The 21585-nt window shown below is 43.8% G+C and overlaps 3 non-coding genes across 3 annotated transcripts; 2 read left to right on the forward strand and 1 right to left on the reverse strand.

Moving 5' to 3' along the window:
• Window positions 1-1523: 1523 nt before the first annotated feature.
• Window positions 1524-1595, reverse strand: trnap-cgg (transfer RNA proline (anticodon CGG)). Its single transcript has one exon. It is a non-coding gene; the product is annotated as a tRNA-Pro (tRNA).
• An 11797-nt stretch (window positions 1596-13392) lies between these two features.
• trnap-agg (transfer RNA proline (anticodon AGG)) lies at window positions 13393-13464 on the forward strand. Its single transcript has one exon. It is a non-coding gene; the product is annotated as a tRNA-Pro (tRNA).
• A 2576-nt stretch (window positions 13465-16040) lies between these two features.
• On the forward strand, window positions 16041-16112 carry trnap-ugg (transfer RNA proline (anticodon UGG)). The gene has a single exon. It is a non-coding gene; the product is annotated as a tRNA-Pro (tRNA).
• The last annotated feature ends 5473 nt before the right edge of the window (window positions 16113-21585 follow it).

The following is a 21585-nucleotide window of genomic DNA, read 5'->3' on the forward strand; positions in this document are numbered from 1 at the left end:
GGATCCTGGCGTACGTCCCTTGGGAGTCAAGATGTTGCAGGATGAATTGCAGTCCCATGTTGACGGCATCATCCGCCGACCTGTTTGCCCTGTAGGCAAACTGCAGAGGGTCCAGCATGGGTCCTGTTATGTCCTTCAGATGGGACAGCATCAGTCTTTCAAAGGATTTCATGACCACAGATGTCAGGGCGACAGGCCTGTAGTCATTCAAACCTGAGATGGAAGATTTTTTGGGGACTGGGATGATGGTGGAGCTTTTGAAGCAAGAGGGCACTTCACATAGTTTCAGGGACCAGTTGAAGATCTGCGTGAAGATTGGCGCCAGCTGTTCAGCACAGACGCGCAGACAAGAGGGTGATACGCCATCAGGTCCTGGAGCCTTCTTTATTCAATCTGGATTTATAGAACAAATACCAAAACTGCTTTAGATAATACTGCAGAGGGTGTGCTTACATGATACAGGTATTTATGCGTGGATCTGTCTTTCAAATTCCAGATAAGAAATTCATTTAAGAAGGACTTGAAGCAACTTCAGAATGAGTGGTGGAGGTTTGAGCCGTATTTCCCTATTTGTGGCTTTGATTCCAAATGAATTCAATGTTATAGTCAAAACGATACCCTCGGAAGGTACGTTCGATCATCGAATAGAAACATCCTACAACTTTCAGTTCAGCTCACTCAATGTCAGTGTTACTTCCATCTTTTTTATTTCAAAGTTCTCTTATTCTAAAGTGGAGATTAGTTGCCAAAAGTATGTGTAAATGAATCTGTAACACTACAAATCCCAGCTGTGAGTGTAAACTTGTGGAGGGTCAACGTAAACTCCAAGTAAAAGCCGGGATAACGGTTTGTTAAAATTGGCTTTGTTCTTAGACATTATGCTCAGCACTTTTCCATATGACCTAAGGTGATCCAGGAGCAGAAAGACAAAACAATTAGGAAGCCTGGGAAAGCAAGGGCAGATTCACACACACACATTATTTGGATTACTCAGAGACATTATTTGGGTTAGTATGCATATCCAATCACATTTGATCAACAAGGGATCCACCGTGTGAAACTATGAAACATATATACAAATTGTAACCGGAAATAAGGAGCTCTGTCTGACAGATTCCTGCGAGAGTTTTGTCATACTGAGACCAGCGCTGAAATACTGCACTTGTTGCCATACCAATAAAGACTTCATTTTCACTTGAGTTACTCCGGTCCGTTCTTGAGCTTCCAACTAAAAGAACCGAATCTAACAGGTTTGTCTAGCTAAAAATTGCATTGTAAAAAAAAGAAGAATTGTTCACTTAACTGTCAGTGGCTTCAATGTTGGGGATGTTCAGTCTATGTCCTCAATAACTTCACTCATGTTGAGTGAAGGGAGAGCCAGCTGCTACAGCTCCAAACAATATAGTAAGAGAGGACATTTTTGCAATTGTTATCAGCACTCTTAATGAACAATTTGGGTGAGATCAAGGAAGGTACCCAAAGTTAACCATCAAGCTTTCCGTAAGCTTTTCTTAAGAGTAGGAGGGCTCGTCCGGGATTTGAACCCTGGACCTCTCGCACCCGAAGCGAGAATCATACCCCTAGACCAACGAGCCAGAGGGTGGACATTTTGCGCTTTGTGAGAGCGCGCGGTCAGCTGACGTAGCCATGGAATCAGTGGCGTGCATACATAGACATCAGGGGCTTCATGTACAAAGGGTGCGTACGCACAAAATAGTGGCGTACGTTTTCACGTCAACGATCAGATCAAGAGTGAAATGACCGTGGAAATGTGCGGTGCCTCACGGCAGCTTCGGGGCTGGCGTACGCACGTTTCTGCAGCTGCTGATTCTTTGGCGACACCTAAGGTGATGTTGGGAAACTGTTATAATAAATAAATGTGAAAACAATTAGTGCTCAGACAGTGATGTGCACATCTGAGACACATGAACAATTAACACATTGACTCCCAAGTCACGTAAAACTACGTTTTTACTGCCCATGCGTTGGCTCCCACATGGTAAAAATACGTTTTTCCGTTTTTTTATGGATTCTAAATCTATACATTCTAATGCACATTCTGTGTGATTTTTGTAATTATGTTATGAACAGAACTGACATAGATGGCAGTCAAAAATTGGTGTCATCATCTGGACATTTTGATCATTACGCCAATGGCTTTGCGTCAACTCTTTTGATAACGCTGCATTGATTGTTGTGCATTTCCGCATTTTGTCCAATCGCACGTGTCGGTTTCCAGAGGGTGACGGTAAAGTGACATAAACAAACAACAAGAAGGAGAAAAAGACACGCGACAAGTCTAAGGAGGCGGTCTTATGAACATGTAAACTCCTTTGACACAAATAGACGCAAATCCTCTGACCCGGATATGTAAGTATCTAAAGTGCGACAGGCTGACAGAGCGCACGTTTCACAACAAAAGCCCCGATCTCAGTTTGTTGTTGATTTTGGTGGATACCCGCCTTGGTTTAGCTAAGGATAGCTCGCTAATGGCGGCACCTAGAGACACGCAGTTTTGACCCACAAAGAGTTTAAAGTCTCAGCTTTCAAACGAGCCATAACATGTTTCAGTGGCCCTATCACATAATATGCTGTGACTGTACAAAAAACGTCAAAAAATGGTTTAGAACGCTTGGAGTCTACGACATAATTCTGTAAAAATTATGTTAATACTGATAAACTATTAATACACCCATGTGTCTGCAATTACACGAGCGGATATAAAAGCAGTGCAAAGTGGTGCAATGCATACCATTAAAAACAATGGCTGCTTAAATTAGAAGACTTTGCAAATGGTGCAATTCGAAGAGAGCATGTGTTCACTACAACAGAGAGGATTAGCTGGCATATGATGGCGACTGACTCATTAGCCGTTTTGAGGGAAATCCTCCTGGAACTGTGCGCAGAGCTGCGGCCGGCGTTGGAGCGCAACACAGCGAGGAGGCATGCGCTGCCTGTGCTCACAGCTGATGTGCACACTGGGGTTCCAACCGGAGCATTCCAGGGGCAGATCGCCAACCGATTGGGACCGTGCCAGCCGAGCTATGCCAGCCGTGTGGGACAGAATTATCCGCATCTCAGCCACGTATATCAAATTCCCAACAGGCCAACATTAAAGACCTCATGACACCTGGAGACGACTTTTTTTTGTTTAGTCTGAAATAACTATTATTTTCGAGTTGAAATACATTTTTGTGATAAATATGCCCGGTTCTCTGTTATTTTCTAAATTTGAACGCACGCCACTGAAATCCACAGGCCAGTGTCCCGCCAACGTTCCAACATAAAAATGACGTATGCTCCGGAACGTCTGCTCCCTCCTCTCTCCTCTCGCACACTTTAGACTGTTCGCGGCAGCACACCGACTCATCTACCACTGGCATTGGCTCACACCTCCCACAAGTACACCTAAAGCAGGGGTGGCCAACCGGTCAGAGACTAAGAGCCGCATTTTTTACTGTGTTACCACAAAGAGCCACATTATTTGGAAAAATGACCGAATTCTCTCCGTTCCATCCGTCTGTTCTTGACTCGCTCTCTCGTCTCGGTCACATCAGCGCTGATATTAAACCCACGAACCGAGCAAAATGAGTCAAAAACAGGCGTGTTTGGAAAGCTTCTTCCCACTGAGGAGACAGAAGAAGAGGCTAAGAAAAAGAAAGCTGCATTTTGAAGACGTGTTTCAGCGTTACCATAGCGACCAGAGAGAGTTAGGAGGCAGAGAGGATGTCAGGAGGACGCTGCTAATAAAGTTAAATCCAAGTACACAGTGGATTCAAGTTTATTATTATATTTACTAAATACCACAGAGTCTGTGATTGTATCATTTAATTTGTAGTATTTATCCGCCACACCTGAAAGGCCGGTCCGTGAAAATATTGTCTGACATTAAAAGAAAAAGAATAAAATTATATCTGAGACTTGTGGAAAGAAGTAAAATGATTTAAAAGCAAATAAAGCAATAAGCAGCAGGAGGAAGCAGAGACACGTCTGCACTCTTCAGAAGCAGGAAGCAAAGTCTGGCAGCTTTAGAGGTCAAGTTAGCGACTGAAAAACTTATCTGTCCTGTGCAGGTCGTCCACTTTTGTGTAACACCCCATCTTTGAATGTATAAGCAGTCATAAAGTTGAGACTTCTTCAGAGCTGCAGCCAGCGCTGTTTCTCTCCTTCAGGAAGTCAAATGAAACTGAAACGTTGATGCGGTCTCACTGAGCTTTGTTAACAGAAGTTTCCTCCACAGAGGACAAGCTGCTGATCCTGGATCTGCTGAGATGTCCCAGGTCATTGTTGGCTTTGGTCCTCATACATTTAACTTTGTCCTGAGAAAGGAGAAGTTCCAAAAAGGGAAACAGGGACTGTTTCTGCATTTGACATAGACTATATCATGCCGACGTTGATCTGGGGCTGCAGTTTTTCATTTAGTTTCAGACTTGTTGGATTGAAATGTTGATGAGTTTCTGTGGCAGATAGGCTCCAGTCCCCCTGAAACCAGGTAAAGCAAATGGAAGGATGGAGAGTTTGCTCCATTGAATGTAAAGTTATCCTGAAGATAACAGGCAGGATTTGAACCAGCTGTTGCACCACTGGCAAGTTATGGTCTCTGTGAAACTCACCAAGCCACCTTCACACTTGAAGATGTTTCTGGGGTGTTTTTCAATTTGTATTTTTAGTGTTTGGAGCTGAAACTTCACTGAGTCTTAAGTTTTGATCCCAGAACCTCTGAGGTTGAAAACATTCACCAAACAGTCTGAGCTATTCTTCCAGACACTCAGATGTGCTGTCCTACAGCTCTTCTCTCTGGACTTTGACCTATAAAATACAGAAACACATCACCTTACATTCATGATTTTTGACCTTTTCCTGTTATTGAACTCAGTTAGGAACCTTTCTGTGCAGAAAAACTGTTCCACTGAACCCTTTGCTCGGATTTCTGCACAGTCAGCAGTTCCATAATGAATCAGTCGGGGTGTTGAAAGGAATGTTCACATGACATCGAACACAGAACCGTCTCCATTCACCTCAACAGTAAATATCATCTTCTCCCGTCCACACCAGCTCTGTGAAGAATGTTAGCTGCAGTTCTTCATTCACCATCCCGTCTTCTGTGTCACTGAGAACAGCAAATGAAGAAGTAAAGGAAGTAAATCAGATCTTCTATGAGTCCAATGAGTGTGATCCTGACCGTATCCAAACCAGTCAAACTTCTGTTTAGTTCAGTTCAGTTCAGTTTACTTTATTGGTACCCGTAGGTAAACTGGTTTTGCAGTTTAAGAGAGAGATGGGTGTCCTTACATACAAGCTACAAGACACATGACACATATAAACATGGAATCTAAAAAACACATATAGGCTACACAAGAATAAATAATACAAGGACAGTGCTGACATATAACATACAACATATATGTACGCAAGAAGCAGAACTGCAGTGGGATGACCATAAGGCTTCATGCAGTTATTGAAGAACTATGGCAGTTAAAATGCAATTTAAGTGCAAAAGCATTGCTACAAGTAAATACATAACCTGCAAGTGCATTGGAAACATAATAATCCACAGGAAATTGGTCTTACATCTTATTTAGCAGAATAACTGCAGCTGGGACAAAACTGTTTTTGAATCTGTTGGTTCTGCAACCAGGAACTACCAGCCTCCGTCCAGAGGGGAGGTACTGGAATTCATTATTCAAGGGGTGTCGGCTATCATCCAGGATACCCATTGCTATTGTCGTGGAAATTATTGTCTTAATTCCCTATTAAGATTTTGCTTACCTTCCTATTACATCTGATGAGAAGTGAAATAGAGACTTTCAATGTTTGTGCCGGCCGGCCACATGTTTATTTTCTTCTGCAAAAGAGGTCAGTCCTCACCAGTCAGCGTTCTTGGTGAGAAGAGACCCAGAACAAGGGGAATCAGAAGCATTTATACAGAAAGAGGAGGGTTTGCTTCTTTCAGGTGTGTATTCTTTCAACTGTCTCCTTGCCACACCCCCTGGGGGAAAGTCTCGCACTTTGGGGAGATGCAGAATCCGGAGACAATGGTCATTTGAATGATTATTGTCAATGTGTTAATCAGCTGACACATGGTCTGCAGACATTGGGTCCACAAGAAGGTGTCATTTAAAAGACAAGTGGTTAGCAGACATCAAATTTTCCATAACATTCCCCCCTTTTTGATTCAATTAATCACTGATAGGAGACAAACTCAAGAAAAAAATAAAAAGAATAAAATAAGAAGAACAAAATGAAATAATGTAAAAACTAAAGGAAAACAATATTGAAATTGAATTTTAAAAAGATAAAAATTAGAAATCACCAACCACTTTCTTTCAATTGAGTAGAACTAATCACTAACAGAAAACAAAACAACCTTAAAGAAAAATAAAAATGAATTAAAAAAATGAAAGGGAACAAAATTAAAAATAGTCATAACTATTATCACTAATTCACACAGATTGAAAAATATATCATCCTGGCGGTTGTCTACAAGAGAGAAAATAATGGGAATATAAAAACAAACAAACAAAACCAAATCAACACAAAGCAAAACAAAGAAAATAAAAATAAACATTTACAAAATGTTATCATCAAAGTCTGATTTGGTGTCAGGAATGTGAACAGAGGTTGAATTTTGGTTGGCCTTATTGGCATACACATGAACATACATGGAGGAGTAAATCATCTTTGTTATGAGCACATCAAACAGCCATTTTAACACGCATGGAATTAAGATGCAGAGCAAAAAGAAAATTATTATTAAAAACCGTGCTGGCCATCCTTGGCTCTAAGATTTTTAGCCTAGAAAGTCATTCACTGCTGGTGGGGGTTAAATGGCATCTTGCATATGTTGGTAATGTTCTCCTATTCAGAGTGGTTGTCTTCAGTTCCAGAGGTCCGCTTGACCGTCTTAAAATCTAACAGCATGTTAAGTTGGGAGCCATGTGGGTCGGGTGACCCATTGACTAAAACTGAGTTGTTTGTGCATATCCGAGCTTGGATATTTAATTCCACACCAATACGTGCCATGGTGTAGTTTGTTGAAACACGTCTAGTTGGCGTTTATTGAGTTGATTCCTTGCGTCGTCCTCTCTGGCGTCTGTGCGTCCTTGCACCGTTCGTCCTCGTGTTGTTCCTCCTCGGCGTGTGTTCCTCCTTGTCGTTCGTCCTTGTGTCGTCTGCTCCTCCTCTGTCGTTCCGGTTGGCAGCTTGGCTCCTCCTCCGTTGGCTCGGGGATCTTCCTTCAGTGGTTGGCGTGAACCCGCGTCGTTTCTCTGCCATCATTTGGAATGCCGGTGCTTCCTTCTCAGGCCCTCCACCCCCACTCAGTCGTCAGGCTGGCAATCATGGCTTGAAGTGGAAGCTGGTGGTGATTTTACCTGCGGACACAGATAGACAGAATAAGTTTTGCAATATTGTAACATTTTTCCTTGTGTGAGTGAAATGGAGTGGCCTGGTTACAAACTCTGTGTGTAAAAGAATTGCAAAAGGTCTCATGTGCATGTTAAATGTTTTCCTTATTCTAATATGCATAAGGACAATAGGCTTTTGTCCATGGCAGTCCTGTTTCCTCACAACACTACGCTAATTTGATTTTAGAGTGTCATTTTCTGGCAGGGTGTTATAAACAATGTTGTTTGAGGTTAATAGCAAGAAATGTATTAATTTGGGTTATTGCAGAATTGACACAGTGAGCTGGGAATAATCTCTGTTAGCAGAGCCTCTTTTGTATTTTGCTGGGAATACTTCAATTCAGTTCGACCACATGTCGATCTATTACTAAGCAATTATTAAATCTATCTATGTGGTGGGTGAGTGGGTGTGATCGTTTTGTTTTACCTGTTATGCGTTGCACAAACCGTTCATGATTGGCAAAACTTGAAGAAAATCTGAAAATCCTTTAGTGAAAACAGTGTTGGGTTATAGCATTATTCTTCCCCCTTTTGACACATGGTTCAACCCATGTGTCACTTATGCCAAGTGAGGAAAGAAATGTTCAGGCAGGAAAGATTTATCGTCAGGTCCACATCACACAGCTTCCTTTTCTGTGTGGCACTGGAGCGTCTTTTCCAGGGCCGTGGGAAGTAGTTTTTAACAGGGGGTGCGGTTTAAAAAAAAAAAAAAAAAAAAAAAAAGTGTTGGGGGGGGGGGGGGGGGGGGGGGGGCCTTCTCAAACTGTGGGTCGCGGCCGCAAACTTGTAGAATATTATGTAAATACAATAAATAGCTGTATATATCTCCTTCAATGAAATATTTTAATGAGCAAAAAACTGAGCCTTTCCTGCAATCTGACCGTGGAACTCTACCCGTGCTCATGTGTGAAGGGCTCATATTTTGCAACATTGTTGCGAGCTTTAATTATATTAGAACGTTGTTTAAGTTCCTGTTGTTACATTGTGTTTAATCGTGTCCTGAACACACAGTTTAGGTCAGTGGCGGCTTTTTCGCCCTCGTTATGGTCAACGCAAACACCCATACCATTCCAAAAAAAAGTATGCAGCCTCATCAACTGGTAAAATATTGCATTTTATTAAAGCACTAAAAATTCATGGCAACAAGGGTAGCCTATACATTAGGCCTACTGAACTCATGTGTGTGATGTGTCCCACGTCAGCTCACACAGCATCAGTCGAAAGTAATCACTAACAGAACTAATTAAGAATTAACTACATGCTGCGCGGTGGTAGCTGCAATAACAGCATCGTCGAAAATAACTCAAAACTCAAAAAAATAACTATGCGTACATTACTGCTCGGCGGCAGCTGGCTTAACAGCATTTTAAAAAAATTAGGCTATATAGAGAACAGAATGTTGCTGGGCTGAACTTGTTGGCCACACCTCCATCGAGGGTCTCTGTGGATGACGAGCACAGACAGACAGTGGACATTAAACCAGAGGTGCCATAATATCATAAACCACGTCTCATTCTCAGCCTCCTCATGGAATGAGCCTACACGCAGGAGCAGGACTCGCGTGCGTGTGGGACGTGGGTCCAAGTAAACCGCGCTGTCTCGCATTTCGGAGTAGCTACAGATCTCAATAGCAACTTTGTAACAGTGGACCGGAGCAGTGGCTCAGTTGGTAAGAAACGTGCTTCCGTTGCTTGAGTCGGAACGTTTGTGTTTTGAGACGCATGTTCGAATCCCGATCGGAGGAGACTGTACAATAGGTTTTCATGAAATATATTTTTGTTAGCTCCCCACCATCTCGCAATGCACATTCAGCAGGGGGTGCAGCCGCACCCCCTGCACCCCTAGTTCCCACGGCTATGAATGAGCAGCGCAGGCAGGCAGCAGGTCTGTGGGCTGTCTGTGGTAGTAGCACGACGAGGACGTCAGTAACACCCACTTTACGTAGTGATGGCAAAACGAGGCTTTTTGAAGCATTGAATCATTTTGAACCATTGTGTCATAAAGTGGTTCACTACTCGAAGCTTCATTCAATTCCCTTGGGTGACATCTACTGGCGTAGCGATTGTTGCACCATATGAAGCCCTGCGAATGTGATGCATATAATAACACTATAATAACACGTATACGTATGTGTGTTGTACATATGGGTTTGTAGTACCTCATTAAAGATTGATTAATTTACCCATGAAATAATAATTTGCCCTCTCCGGGTCAGGAATGAGATCCTTCCCCAAGTGGAGGAGTTCAAGTATCTCGGGGTCTTGTTCACGAGTGAGGGACGAATGCAGCGGGAGGTTGACAGGCGGATCGGTGCGCCATCAGCTGAGCCAGAAGGCGAAGCTCTCGATTTACCGGTCAATCTATGTTCCTACCCTCACCTATGGTCACGAGCTGTGGGTAGTGACCGAGAGAACGAGATCGCCAATAGCCTATAAGCGGCCGAAATGAGTTTCCTCCGCAGGGTGTCTGGGCTCTCCCTTAAGGCTGATACCTCTTTTAACTGCTCTTGCGCTTGCCGCTTGTGTTAATGGCTCGAGACGTTTATGCTTCATTTTGCTTTGCCGGCGGTTGCGTGTGCTGTGTGATTCACCGCCAGGACAGTAGGTGGATAGGGTGAGAAGCTCGGTCATCCGGGAGGGGCTCGGAGTAGAACCGCTGCTCCTCCGCATCCAGAGGAGTCAGATGAGGTGGCTCGGGCATCTGGTTAGGATGCCTCCTGGACGCCTGGTGAGACACGTCCCACTGGGAGGAGACCCCGGGGAAGACCCCGGACACGTTGGATCTCTGGCAGGGGAACGCCTCGGGGTCCCCCCAGAAGAGCTGGAGGAAGTGGCCGGGGACAGGGACGTCTGGGTTTCTCTGCTTAAGCTGCTGCCCCCGCGACCCGATCCCCGGAGAAGCGGAAGATGATGGATGGATGGATGGAATAATAATTTAAAAACAATGTGAACATTTTTGGTTTGTCATTCATATTTTCTTTGGGAGTGTGCTTGGTGTAATAAAGAAGGTGCTTGTGTTACTTCAGGTGTTTTTATTAAAGAAAAGTAGTTTTTGCTCAGTAGAAGGACTCAAACGATTTCTTTTTTTTTTTAGTCAATTTCTCCAGCTTTGGAAAATACTCTGTCACAGGGAACAGAGGAGGCTGGTGTGACAAGGAACTGTTTGGGTGGAAATATTCCCACACTTTAGAACGCTTCCTCGATGGTTGCTCCATGAGAGAATAATCCAAAACTCCGAATATCAAAAAACGTGCGCTGTTCGTAACGTACGGGGACATGAACCGGGGCTTCAGCCATCTTGAATACACTGAATCGCGGCAAATGTTCAAAGCTCCGCACATCAACTCGAAGCAGTCAGCTGACTCGGTCTGAATGAAGCAGTGAAGTGGTTCAAACGTCATCAGTGACGTCACATGAAGCAAGCTCCGGCCCACTGCTTCACTATAACTACCCTGTCGAGTTTGAAGCGTGCTTCGGAGCTTCGGTGTTGGAGGTAACATCACTAACTTTACGACAAAAATTCAAAATGACAGTAACCCGGATTTTTTTAAGTAAGCGACGCACCTCCACGTTATCAGTGCTAGTGTACAGTAATTAATAAATTATAAACAGCGTAGTTTGTGCCTGTATAACGTTGCCCATAGGAAACCGTTTCATGGCCGAATATCTCAAGAGAGCAGCCAGACGCCTCTCGAATATCTTCGGAACGGCTCCAAATGACCAACAACAAGCAGGGGTGAGTAGAACATCATGTTATAATGTGAAATCAAGGGCCCAATGTAAAAAAAACGGTCTTATCCTTTAATACCAGCTATTTACAATTTTGTTCGGAAGAATTCTGCGCCTCAAACTTGGATGAAAAAGCCCAGCTGTTTAATCAGAGCAGGCTGCCTCGGGCACGAAGAACGCATCGTCTCAAAACTGAAAACGGAGCATGTGTACTTGTGATCTCCCGAGTTCATTCTTCCGAGGTTGACTAGCAAGAACATTCTCCTCAAGAACACAAGTCTGTTCTTTGCATTCTTGGTATTGAGAAACGGCCATAATATATATGATGAATCCACTCGAAGAGAGACTTGCCGAAGAGGTCCTGGCGGTGAATTTCATTTCATCGTAGAAGGCTTGTCATTGGAAAAACCCGCTACTCCACCTACTGTCCTGGCGGTGAATCGCCAAGCAGCACACGCAACCGCCGACAAAGCAAAATGAAGTATAAACGTCTCGAGCCATTAACATACGCGCAAGACGCAAGCGCAAGGGCAGTAAAAAGAAGTATAACTCAGCCTTTAGTGCGGACACCCGATGGACATAGTCCTCTGCAGCTCAGAACTCCTGAGTTCAAGCGATCCAGCAGCCTCAGCCTCCCGGTAGCTTGGGTTACAGACGCGCGTCCCCGCTCCCGGCGACAGGTGCTCTCATTCAAGCAGGTTTTGGGCTTTTTGATCCTGACGTCATCAGCGAGCTAATTTGCTGTCGAGGAACGAAATAAAGCATCTTTTAAATGTTAAAGGCTGATCAGTGATGAAACATTTTGACAAAATATGACGTTTGATATCGATGAAACATTTTTCTTTGGTGCTCCGTAAAACCTCAATTTCTGATCAACTTTAACACTTTCTGCTTCTTTAACACTGACAGATCAGCTCACCAAACATTTAAAAAGGAATGCCTCTAAATGTCCTCTATCAGGTGTCTCCTTTTTCTACAGTTTTATTTCAGATGTAGACACATTAGCCTGTTCTCAGTCATGTAGAAAAGCAGTTCTCCTCTTATGGGAATCATCTTTATCACATTGAAACACGCTGTTTAAATACACAGATTCAAAGTTTGCTTTGTTAAAGGAGACATATTTTACCTCTTTAAACAAGTTAGAATTGGTCTATGGGCTATACAAAACATGTTCATGAAGTTCTTTGCACAAAATCACTCTCACATAAAGAGATTTCACCAGCTCTATTCTTGCCAGTTTCAGTCTCTCCCAAATTGAGCCGTTTAAAGGGCTCTGTCACTTTTATGCAAATAAGCTGTGAATTAAGGGTTCATTTGTTTTCAGTGCAGAGCTTCTGCAGTCTCCAGCCTGACTCACCTGTGGTGCGTTTCTAGAGACCCAGGTGTGCAGCAGCAGCTCCAGTCTCTGCCGGTGATACCTCCCGGTGGTTTTCACAGCCACGAACAGGTCAGCCTGTGTGAGCCGCTCACCGCTCTCCTCTCCCGGGCCAGCCGCCTGAAATAAGTTGAGAAAACATCCGCGCCCCCTGCAGCCGGCAGCTCCTTCTGGTGTCCGCCAGTGAGCAGAGCATCCCGGCCACCAGCCGGCAGGTGACCGCGGCGACAGCAGCGCGAGGTCCCGCTGAGCTGAAGGCGAGCCTCGGTCCCCCGGCAGGCTTCCACATGTTCACTGCGTGGATGGGTTCACCACTTCGCTCATGGACAGAAAAGAAGTGTTTTCTCAACAGCGGGACCTCGCGCTGCTGTCGCCTTAAGGTGTTATTATTTACATCAACATGGTGCCATAACTGTTTACAGCAGAGCTTCAGGAGTGCTGGACTTCCAAAACAGTCTGTACTTGGAGGCACTTCATCTCATGGCTTTAGTTATTTTTGAGGTACAGAAGATTAAACTGGGACTTAATCCAATGTTTTCACATATAGAGATAATTTGAATAACATCAAGCCCTGTTTTATGCAGAGATCACATGAATTTCAGAAATAAATCACAAAAACCACTTCCTGAGGTGGATCCAGTTCCTGCTCTTTATTCTTTCATCAGTCTTATGAACCATGTGGTGCTGTGGCTTAGTTGGTCAAAGTGCCTGTCTAGTAAACAGGAGATCCTGGGTTCAACATTCTTGAGGTACAGAAGATTGAACTGGGACTTAATCCAATGTTTTCACATATGGAGATAATTTGAATAACATCAAGCCCTGTTTTATGCAGAGATCACGTGAATTTCGGAAATAAATCACAAAAACCACTTTGCTTCTTTTTGGCTCGTTGGTCTAGGGGTATGATTCTCACTTAGGGTGCGAGAGGTCCCGGGTTCAAATCCCGGACGAGCCCTTCCCTGGTCTACTGGCCTTAGGGTGACCACCTGCTCATAAGCCCAAGGGGGGACAAGGGGTATGTTTATGGGGGACAAGGGGGGACGCCGCCCTGCCGCCAGACTCTTAGTGGTTTACCCATTTCTAGCACATACTACCTTACATGGTATATCAATTTATATATTGATTCCTCTGTTATTGGTGATGTAATATATAACAATAATAATGATAACAATAATATTTTGAACATTCAATGACACACACTACCATCTACACTGCCATTTTCCCCTGTGTTTTTTTTATCCACAAACCACAATCCACAACTAGTTCTAGCCAAGTATGCCGCGCCAACTGACTGACTGAAGTGCCTAGTGATGAGGCGCGTGAATTGACGTTCATCATCACTGCGAACAATTGTCATGGCAACAACAAATATTTGATAACAGCCAGCCTGTCAGATGCGACTGCAAGGTGTGTGTGTGCGCGCGCGTGTGTGGATCTGTTGTAGCTCTACAGTCTGCGGCGACTGTGCTGTTCTGAAATGTCAAGTAACGCTCGTTTGGCTATCTGGGTGGCGCGGGGAAAGTGACAACCCCAGCAAGAATCAATTATGCGGGACAAGCTCTGAATTTGCGGGACGGACTATTTTGGCCTCGAACGCTGTACGCGCACGCGCTACGCGGGACGGTTGGTCACCCTAACTGGCCTTGTGTCTCTGCTTTGCTGTGAAATCAGAGAATGATTGAATCAATGACGATAACATTGAATGCATTTGGAATCAAAGCCCCAAATAGGGAAATACAGCTCAAACCTCCATCACTCATTCCGAAGTTGCTTCAAGTCCTTCTTAAATGAATTTCTTATCTGGAATTTGAAAGACAGATCCACGCATAAATACCTGTATCATTTAAGCACACCCTCTGCAGTATTATCTAAAGCAGTTTTGGTATTTGTTCCATAAATCCAGATTGAAACGCTTCAAGTCAATGGTAGAGAAATGGAGATATAGACCTGTTCTGTCTTAAAGTTGGGCTTCTTGATAAAATGTGATGTGAATTGGTGGAACCTGGCGGTGAGTATTGACTCATTGGTCTCAGGAGTTTTTGTGGGCTGTTCAGTGTATGTGCCTAATAACTTCACTCATGTTGAGTGAAGGGAGAGCCAACTCCAAGCAATATAGGCTCATTGCTCTGGAAAAGTCAAAGAAGAAAGAAAGCAATCACAAATTCCCAGGATTCCATGGCTACGTCAGCTGTCCGCGCGCTCTCACGAAACACAAAGAGAACACCTTTTGGCTCGTTGGTCTTGGGGTATGATTCTCGCTTCGGGTGCGAGAGGTCCCGGGTTCAAATCCCAGACGAGCCCTCCTACTTTAAGAAACCTATACGGAAAGCTTGATGGTTAACTTTGGGTACCTTCCTTGATCTCAAATGCGTCTCTCTTTGCTCACCCAAATTGTTAATTAAGAGTGCTGATAACAATTGCAAAAATGTCCTGTCTTACTATATTGTTTGGAGCTGTAGCAGCTGGCTCTCCCTTCACTCAACATGAGTGAAGTTATTGAGGACATAGACTGAACATCCCCAACATTAAAGCCACTGACAGTTAAGTGAACAACTCTTCTTTTTTTTACAATGCAATTTTTAGCTAGACAAACCGTTATCCCGGCTTTTACTTGGAGTTTACGTTGACCCTCCACAAGTTTACACTCACAGCAGGGATTTGTAGTGTTACAGATTCATTTACACATACTTTTGGCAACTAATCTCCACTTTAGAATAAGAGAACTTTGAAATAAAAAAGATGGAAGCAACACTGACATTGAGTGAGCTGAACTGAAAGTTGTAGGATGTTTCTATTCGATGATCGAACGTACCTTCCGAGGGTTTCGTTTTGCTATCTGTGGCCTGCGGCGCTCGTATGACATCTAAAGTTGCAAACCCTGGCTCGTTGGTCTTGGGGTATGATTCTCGCTTCGGGTGCGAGAGGTCCCGGGTTCAAATCCCAGACGAGCCCTCCTACTTTAAGAAACCTATACGGAAAGCTTGATGGTTAACTTTGGGTATCTTCCTTGATCTCAAATGCGTCTCTCTTTGCTCACCCAAATTGTTAATTAAGAGTGCTGATAACAATTGCAAAAATGTCCTGTCTTACTATATTGTTTGGAGCTGTAGCAGCTGGCTCTCCCTTCACTCAACATGAGTGAAGTTATTGAGGACATAGACTGAACATCCCCAACATTAAAGCCACTGACAGTTAAGTGAACAACTCTTCTTTTTTTTACAATGCAATTTTTAGCTAGACAAACCGTTATCCCGGCTTTTACTTGGAGTTTACGTTGACCCTCCACAAGTTTACACTCACAGCAGGGATTTGTAGTGTTACAGATTCATTTACACATACTTTTGGCAACTAATCTCCACTTTAGAATAAGAGAACTTTGAAATAAAAAAGATGGAAGCAACACTGACATTGAGTGAGCTGAACTGAAAGTTGTAGGATGTTTCTATTCGATGATCGAACGTACCTTCCGAGGGTATCGTTTTGCTATCTGTGGCCTGCGGCGCTCGTATGACATCTAAAGTTGCAAACCCTGGCTCGTTGGTCTTGGGGTATGATTCTCGCTTTGGGTGCGAGAGGTCCCGGGTTCAAATCCCGGACGAGCCCTTCCCTGGTTTATTGGCCTTGTATCTCTGCTTTGCTTTGAAATCTACGCATGACCTAAGGCCAAAGGCCCCGTTTACACGATAGGAAGATGCAGATTTTTTCCTGCGGTTTGGCCTCTCATTTACACCAAAACCCCGTTTTTATCACAGAAAACGATTATTTCTAAAACCTCCGGCCAAAGTGGAGATTTCTGATAACGCCGGTTATGTGTTGCCGTGTCAACTGGGAGAAACGGCGTTTTAGGTTCTTAAACGTCACATTATGCGCCAGAAAATGCTTAACGTCATGCGAGCGCCTTATGTTTACAGTTTGTTTGGCTACTGATCAGGATAATCATGGATGATGTTAAAGTTCTACTAATTTTTACGTTTGTGCAAACGATTCTGGCCTTATTATATTTGCCACCCCAAACCTGCTCGCACAGTTCAAAATAGAGGAGCACCACTCTTCCGTGGCCGCTCCTGCGTCCAGTATCCACTGACCGTCTATATTTCCCTCTTATTGCCTCCAGTTTTGTTGTGATATTTGCTCGCGTTATCTCCTCCTTTACATGAGGAAAGTCCTTGATTCTGAGGATTTTGATTGGCTTGCATGGCTTTATTCCTTTCCCTACACTGCCGCCAATAGGTTTGGCATAGTTATTATGGCGCTTGACGGCGTATTTATGCGGGTTGATGTAAATGACAAGTTTTGTGCACGATGTTATTATGGAAAACGGAGGGGGGGGGATATTCGTTTCTCTAAATACCCGGCTATGTGTAAATGTGGCCTAAGACTACGTGTCAACTCGTGGACAACTATGTTAGTCCATTGTTGCCAGTTAACTGCAGCCTTGCACCTTTCAGCAGCAGCTGTTACCGCTGAGCAATCAGTTCCCTCTGCACTGAGGATCATATGAAAGCAGCTCCTGCAGCTTCAGGTTAGTGTCACAGGGCTCTGAACTTTGTGTTAGTGCAGTTTGGCAGGAGCAGGTCCCAGGCAAGCTTTAATTATATTGCACCAGAATGAGGTGAGTAACTTCTAGTCTATCCCAGTGCTTCTAAGTGGTGGCACTGAACCTCTGCTGCCTTAAATGTCTGAGGCAAGCAGAACCTCATTTGGTCGCAGCATTACACTATGAATATACAGTTAAGCTCAACAGGACTGGGCATGTTAAGGGGAGGTGGTGGTTGGACCCCACTGGTCTCTAAATGTACTCAGAACTTCATATGAGATGTCCCTGTTTTTGCAGGGTTTTGTGGATTTCTTGTGTGCTGATTGGAAGCATCGCCTGCATTCCTGCACAAAGCGGTAAGCTGATCCCAATCAAAGCTCGGCAACTAAAAGCAGGTTAAATTGACTCGGGGTGTAAATGGAAGGCTGATCTTAATTCTCTATTTCCTCACCCATGTATTCAGTTTATGGACAAGATCTATCTAAGCCAACATATCAGAAACAAACTGGAACCAGTGGTTCTGGAGCACAGCAGCATGGTGCTCAGGGAGGTCAGTCTGGAGCTCCTGGCAGCAATTACCAGTTTGAAGATGGGAGCTGGAGCCTTTCATCTGACACCAGCGGCGAGGACGAGCCAGTCTTCACTCCTGTGGCCGACGAGGATCAAGTCTACGCTTACAAATCTCGGTCCCGCTACAACAAGAAGCGTGTGCTGTTCAGCCAGTTCCGCTACACCCCAACAGAATCTGAGCCAGACCACGGAAAAACATCTCAGCACAAGGTTCAAGTTCAGAGCGGCTTCTGAGGATCTTTCTGGTGAGGCTCATTTTACCCTGCATGTGTGCTCTCTGTAGCTGCTGGTAGTTGACTGACTTTCTTTGTCTTGCAGATCTGCATATTCTAGAGGCATCGCTGCTGCTACCGCTTGAATAAATGGCTTTAACTTGAATACCTTGTTGCTCCATCAAATGGCTCCTAGCTGTCTCTGGGTCATCCAGTTGTGGGTTGGAGGGGATAGTTGAGGGCCTGACAGGTTGACATGACTTAATCCTATAAATAAGGTGTTGGCCTTAACTTAAGGACAGTATCTGATCAAAGGTGAGCTTGTGACGGTCTTGACAGCTTCAGCTTGGAATGTATTCCCAACTAAAAATGGCTGAAAAGCCAACTGCAGCTCTCTGACAGCAGTGGGTAAAGGTGTGGCCTTGAGCTCTATCAGAAGATTCCACTGCTGCATATTGTGCTGAGGGGGAAACCTTTACACTCTGTAGCAGTCCTCACCCTACAGCTCTGGGTAAGGGCAGACCCATCAGATGCTGGGGCCATGTGAAACCTGGACAGTATTTTCTGCAAGTCCATGACCGAGGATGGCTTCATAATATCTTCTGTGGTTGCAAAGGTCTTGTACTTTGAATACTTGTACTGAAGCTTGTGTTACACAAATCAAAAGATGTGGCAGCTACTTTTAGTGAAGTGGCTTGAAAACAAAATGTATAGGCTCAATGTTGTCACTTACTCACTACCTGGAAGTAAGTTGGATCAGGTGGTGGGGCAAACATCTAGTGGAGGACCCTGTTCATGACATCTTAAACACAAAGCTGAGTATTTTTATTAAATCTATACATTACCATTGAGGTTGGGTCATGGAAACTGAAAGGAGCCTCAATTGCAGAGGTTTGGCCAGAAGGTCATCATTGCCTATCAGGACAGTAGCATAGGACCTGCTTGTGAATATTAGCATGTAGGGAAAAATTAAAGAAGAAAAGGCCTTTTGTGTTGGGTTGTTCAGGAGGTTGACCTGAAGCAGGTACCAGGTGGCCAAAAGGGCTGCATCATCAGTAGCTGCTCAAGATAAAATTCAGGGATGGGAAGAATTTCTCATCTGTTCCCATTTCTTTGGTTGCATCTATAAAATATGAATCCTCCCCAGAGCCCGGGGAGGGTTAGAATAAATGAATAAATCCAACAACTCTCATGGATTCTGTTCATTACATCAGATTTTACAGATCAAACATCTATTTTGTTCTACATTTGGATGCAAGAAGACGAGCCAGGTGTTGGAATATATTCAGTTAAGTCGTGAGCTGTACAACCACACAGTGGACTGTGCACAAAAGCATTCACTATCCTGTCTGGAACATGAACAAACATGTCTGATTAATACTGGGCATTATGCAACATCAAATGTTCCATCTATATGTGAGAATCAGATGTCTTACCTGGTCGTCCCTGCAGCAAGGACACTGCCTGTGGGGACTACTTGCAGATAGTCGACATATACTGACATATAATTAAAATAAAAACTTCTGTGGACTTGTTTCCACACTTTAAGTCACTCACATTGTTAACCTGCAGGTTGCAGTTTAAACATTAACATGATAAAGTCTGGTCTTTGTTGGATTTTATGAAAGTAATTCTGAGGACAGATGATGTGAACTACTGTAACAAATGTTAGTTTTCAGAATTAAAACAACCTGGGCATATAAATATTCTCATTTTCATAAATAAATATGAAGTTCAGGTGTGACAGTCAACATTTTACAGTAAAAAAGACTTTCTCAGAAACTTAGACCCATATTAAAAAAGAGCATTATTCAAATAGACGCATTTTCCCTTTAAATGAGTTAAAAATGGAACTTTAACTTCAGTGTATTTTCAGTACAGTTCCACCTCACTGATGGCTGCTAAAGCCTCCACAGTACAAAGAACAGAAAACAGTCGCCTACAGACTATAAAGTGCTCAAATGTCACATTTCCCATGTTGGAAGTTTGCTGTGTCACAGGGAGTCTGTGGGAGTCTGTGGTTGTTCTCACAAGGCAACAAGTTTTCAGGAGGAATGATGGAAATCCACAGAAATCGTCAAGACAAATTTGAGAAACACTTCCAGATATGAACAAAATGATGGCACAAGGTGCTTTAAACATTTAACCTCCGTTATGTCCTGTTTAATCAAGTTCATCTGAAATAAATCTAAGATCTCCTCCATATCACTTAATAAAAGAGCAGCTCTGCATCATGTTGTCTCACGTTTCTACATCTCAGCTCAGATATTAATCTGAGCTTTAAACATCTCAGAGTGCGCAAAAGGCAGTTAGCGTGACTTTAGTAAGAATCCACCCTCTGCTATGTTCCAAACACATCCATGCTTCTTGATCCTCTGGATGAGAGAGCTGCAGAGCTCCTTATTCCTGCCAAGGAGTCAACATTATTTTAGAGTTATTTCCAGAACTCAGCAGGTTAACTTACTAAGACTCCAGTCTTATGTCACGCTGAGCTCACTTTTTTCCCCTTGAAACCCAACTAGCAGCTCCCACTAGTGAAGTGGACAAGTGATGTGTTGGACCCCAATTTCATGACTGTGACGTGTTTGTGACGTATTAGAACCGAGGTTATAACCTGGAGTCCTTCAGACCAAATCTCTGTCACTCCCCTCACACTCCCCAGCCAGAGATTAGGGGCCCACAGTGATCTGCAGGACTTTGGTCCAGATGTTTAACACCGTATCTGACCAAGCGTGATTCACCTTATTTAAAACATCCCATGTTCATTCCTCACATGTTGCAACAAACCTTTTTAAATGGGATGTCAGAAGTGTTCATTTTCAGAGCTGAATTGAATGCAGCACGATCTGACTGGGTCCCAGGTGAGGTTTATGAGTGCAATTAGAGCAGGTAGAGCACCAATATAAAGTCAGCTGCAGCCTCAGATGAGTTACAGCACAAATCTTCTCTCAAACGCAAGCAGTCACCAGATTGCTGTTTTGGACCAGTTTTATCTGAATTGTGTTGCTTCTGTTTTGTCTTGTTCAACATGTTGTTTAAGGTTTTCTTCAGGTGAGTCTTCATGTTTAATGGTTTAGGTTTTTGTTCTCCTGTATACTAAAGTTTCTTTGTTTTCTTTTGAAATCCAAACAGGATTTCCTGGCTTTGTGTCCTGCTCTTCAGCATTGGAACATGTTATCCCCCCCAGAAAAGCAAGTATATCAACATTTAGGTGCAGTTTATATAAAGGCAGCCAACATGGGAAGTTGTTTAGTCTGGACATGCTCAACCCATGATGTTGGTAGGAATGAGAGGGAAGAGGGTCTGCAACTATATTAATCATGCAGCACCAAATCTTACAATATATTAGACTTCAGGTTTAATGACCCACTTGAACTGCAGATACTCCTTTAGCTTTGTTACTAAACATATTGGCAGTGATACAGAAGCTACTGACAGCATGACTAACCATGCTGTCATACTTTGCTTCAACTAATTTCTGGGCTCAGGTCTAAACAGTGGATCCTCTGGCTCTGGCAGCGTCTCCTCTGGGTCTGGCTACGGCAGCAGCGGCTCCTCTGGCTCTGGCTACGGCAGCAGCGGCTCCTCTGGGTCTAATGCTGGCTTTACTGCGCAGGACGCAGACTTTGCCCGTTTCCTTGCTGCCCTAATGAACTTGAAGATCGACCGTTCTTTCCCACAGTCTGCCTGGACCTCCGACCAGGTCCCTAAGGACACATCTGAGATGCGCGCTGTATACCCTTCATCCCACGTCGTC

This window comes from Odontesthes bonariensis, chromosome 2, assembly GCF_027942865.1.
Source record: "Odontesthes bonariensis isolate fOdoBon6 chromosome 2, fOdoBon6.hap1, whole genome shotgun sequence".
Lineage (NCBI taxonomy): Eukaryota > Metazoa > Chordata > Actinopteri > Atheriniformes > Atherinopsidae > Odontesthes > Odontesthes bonariensis.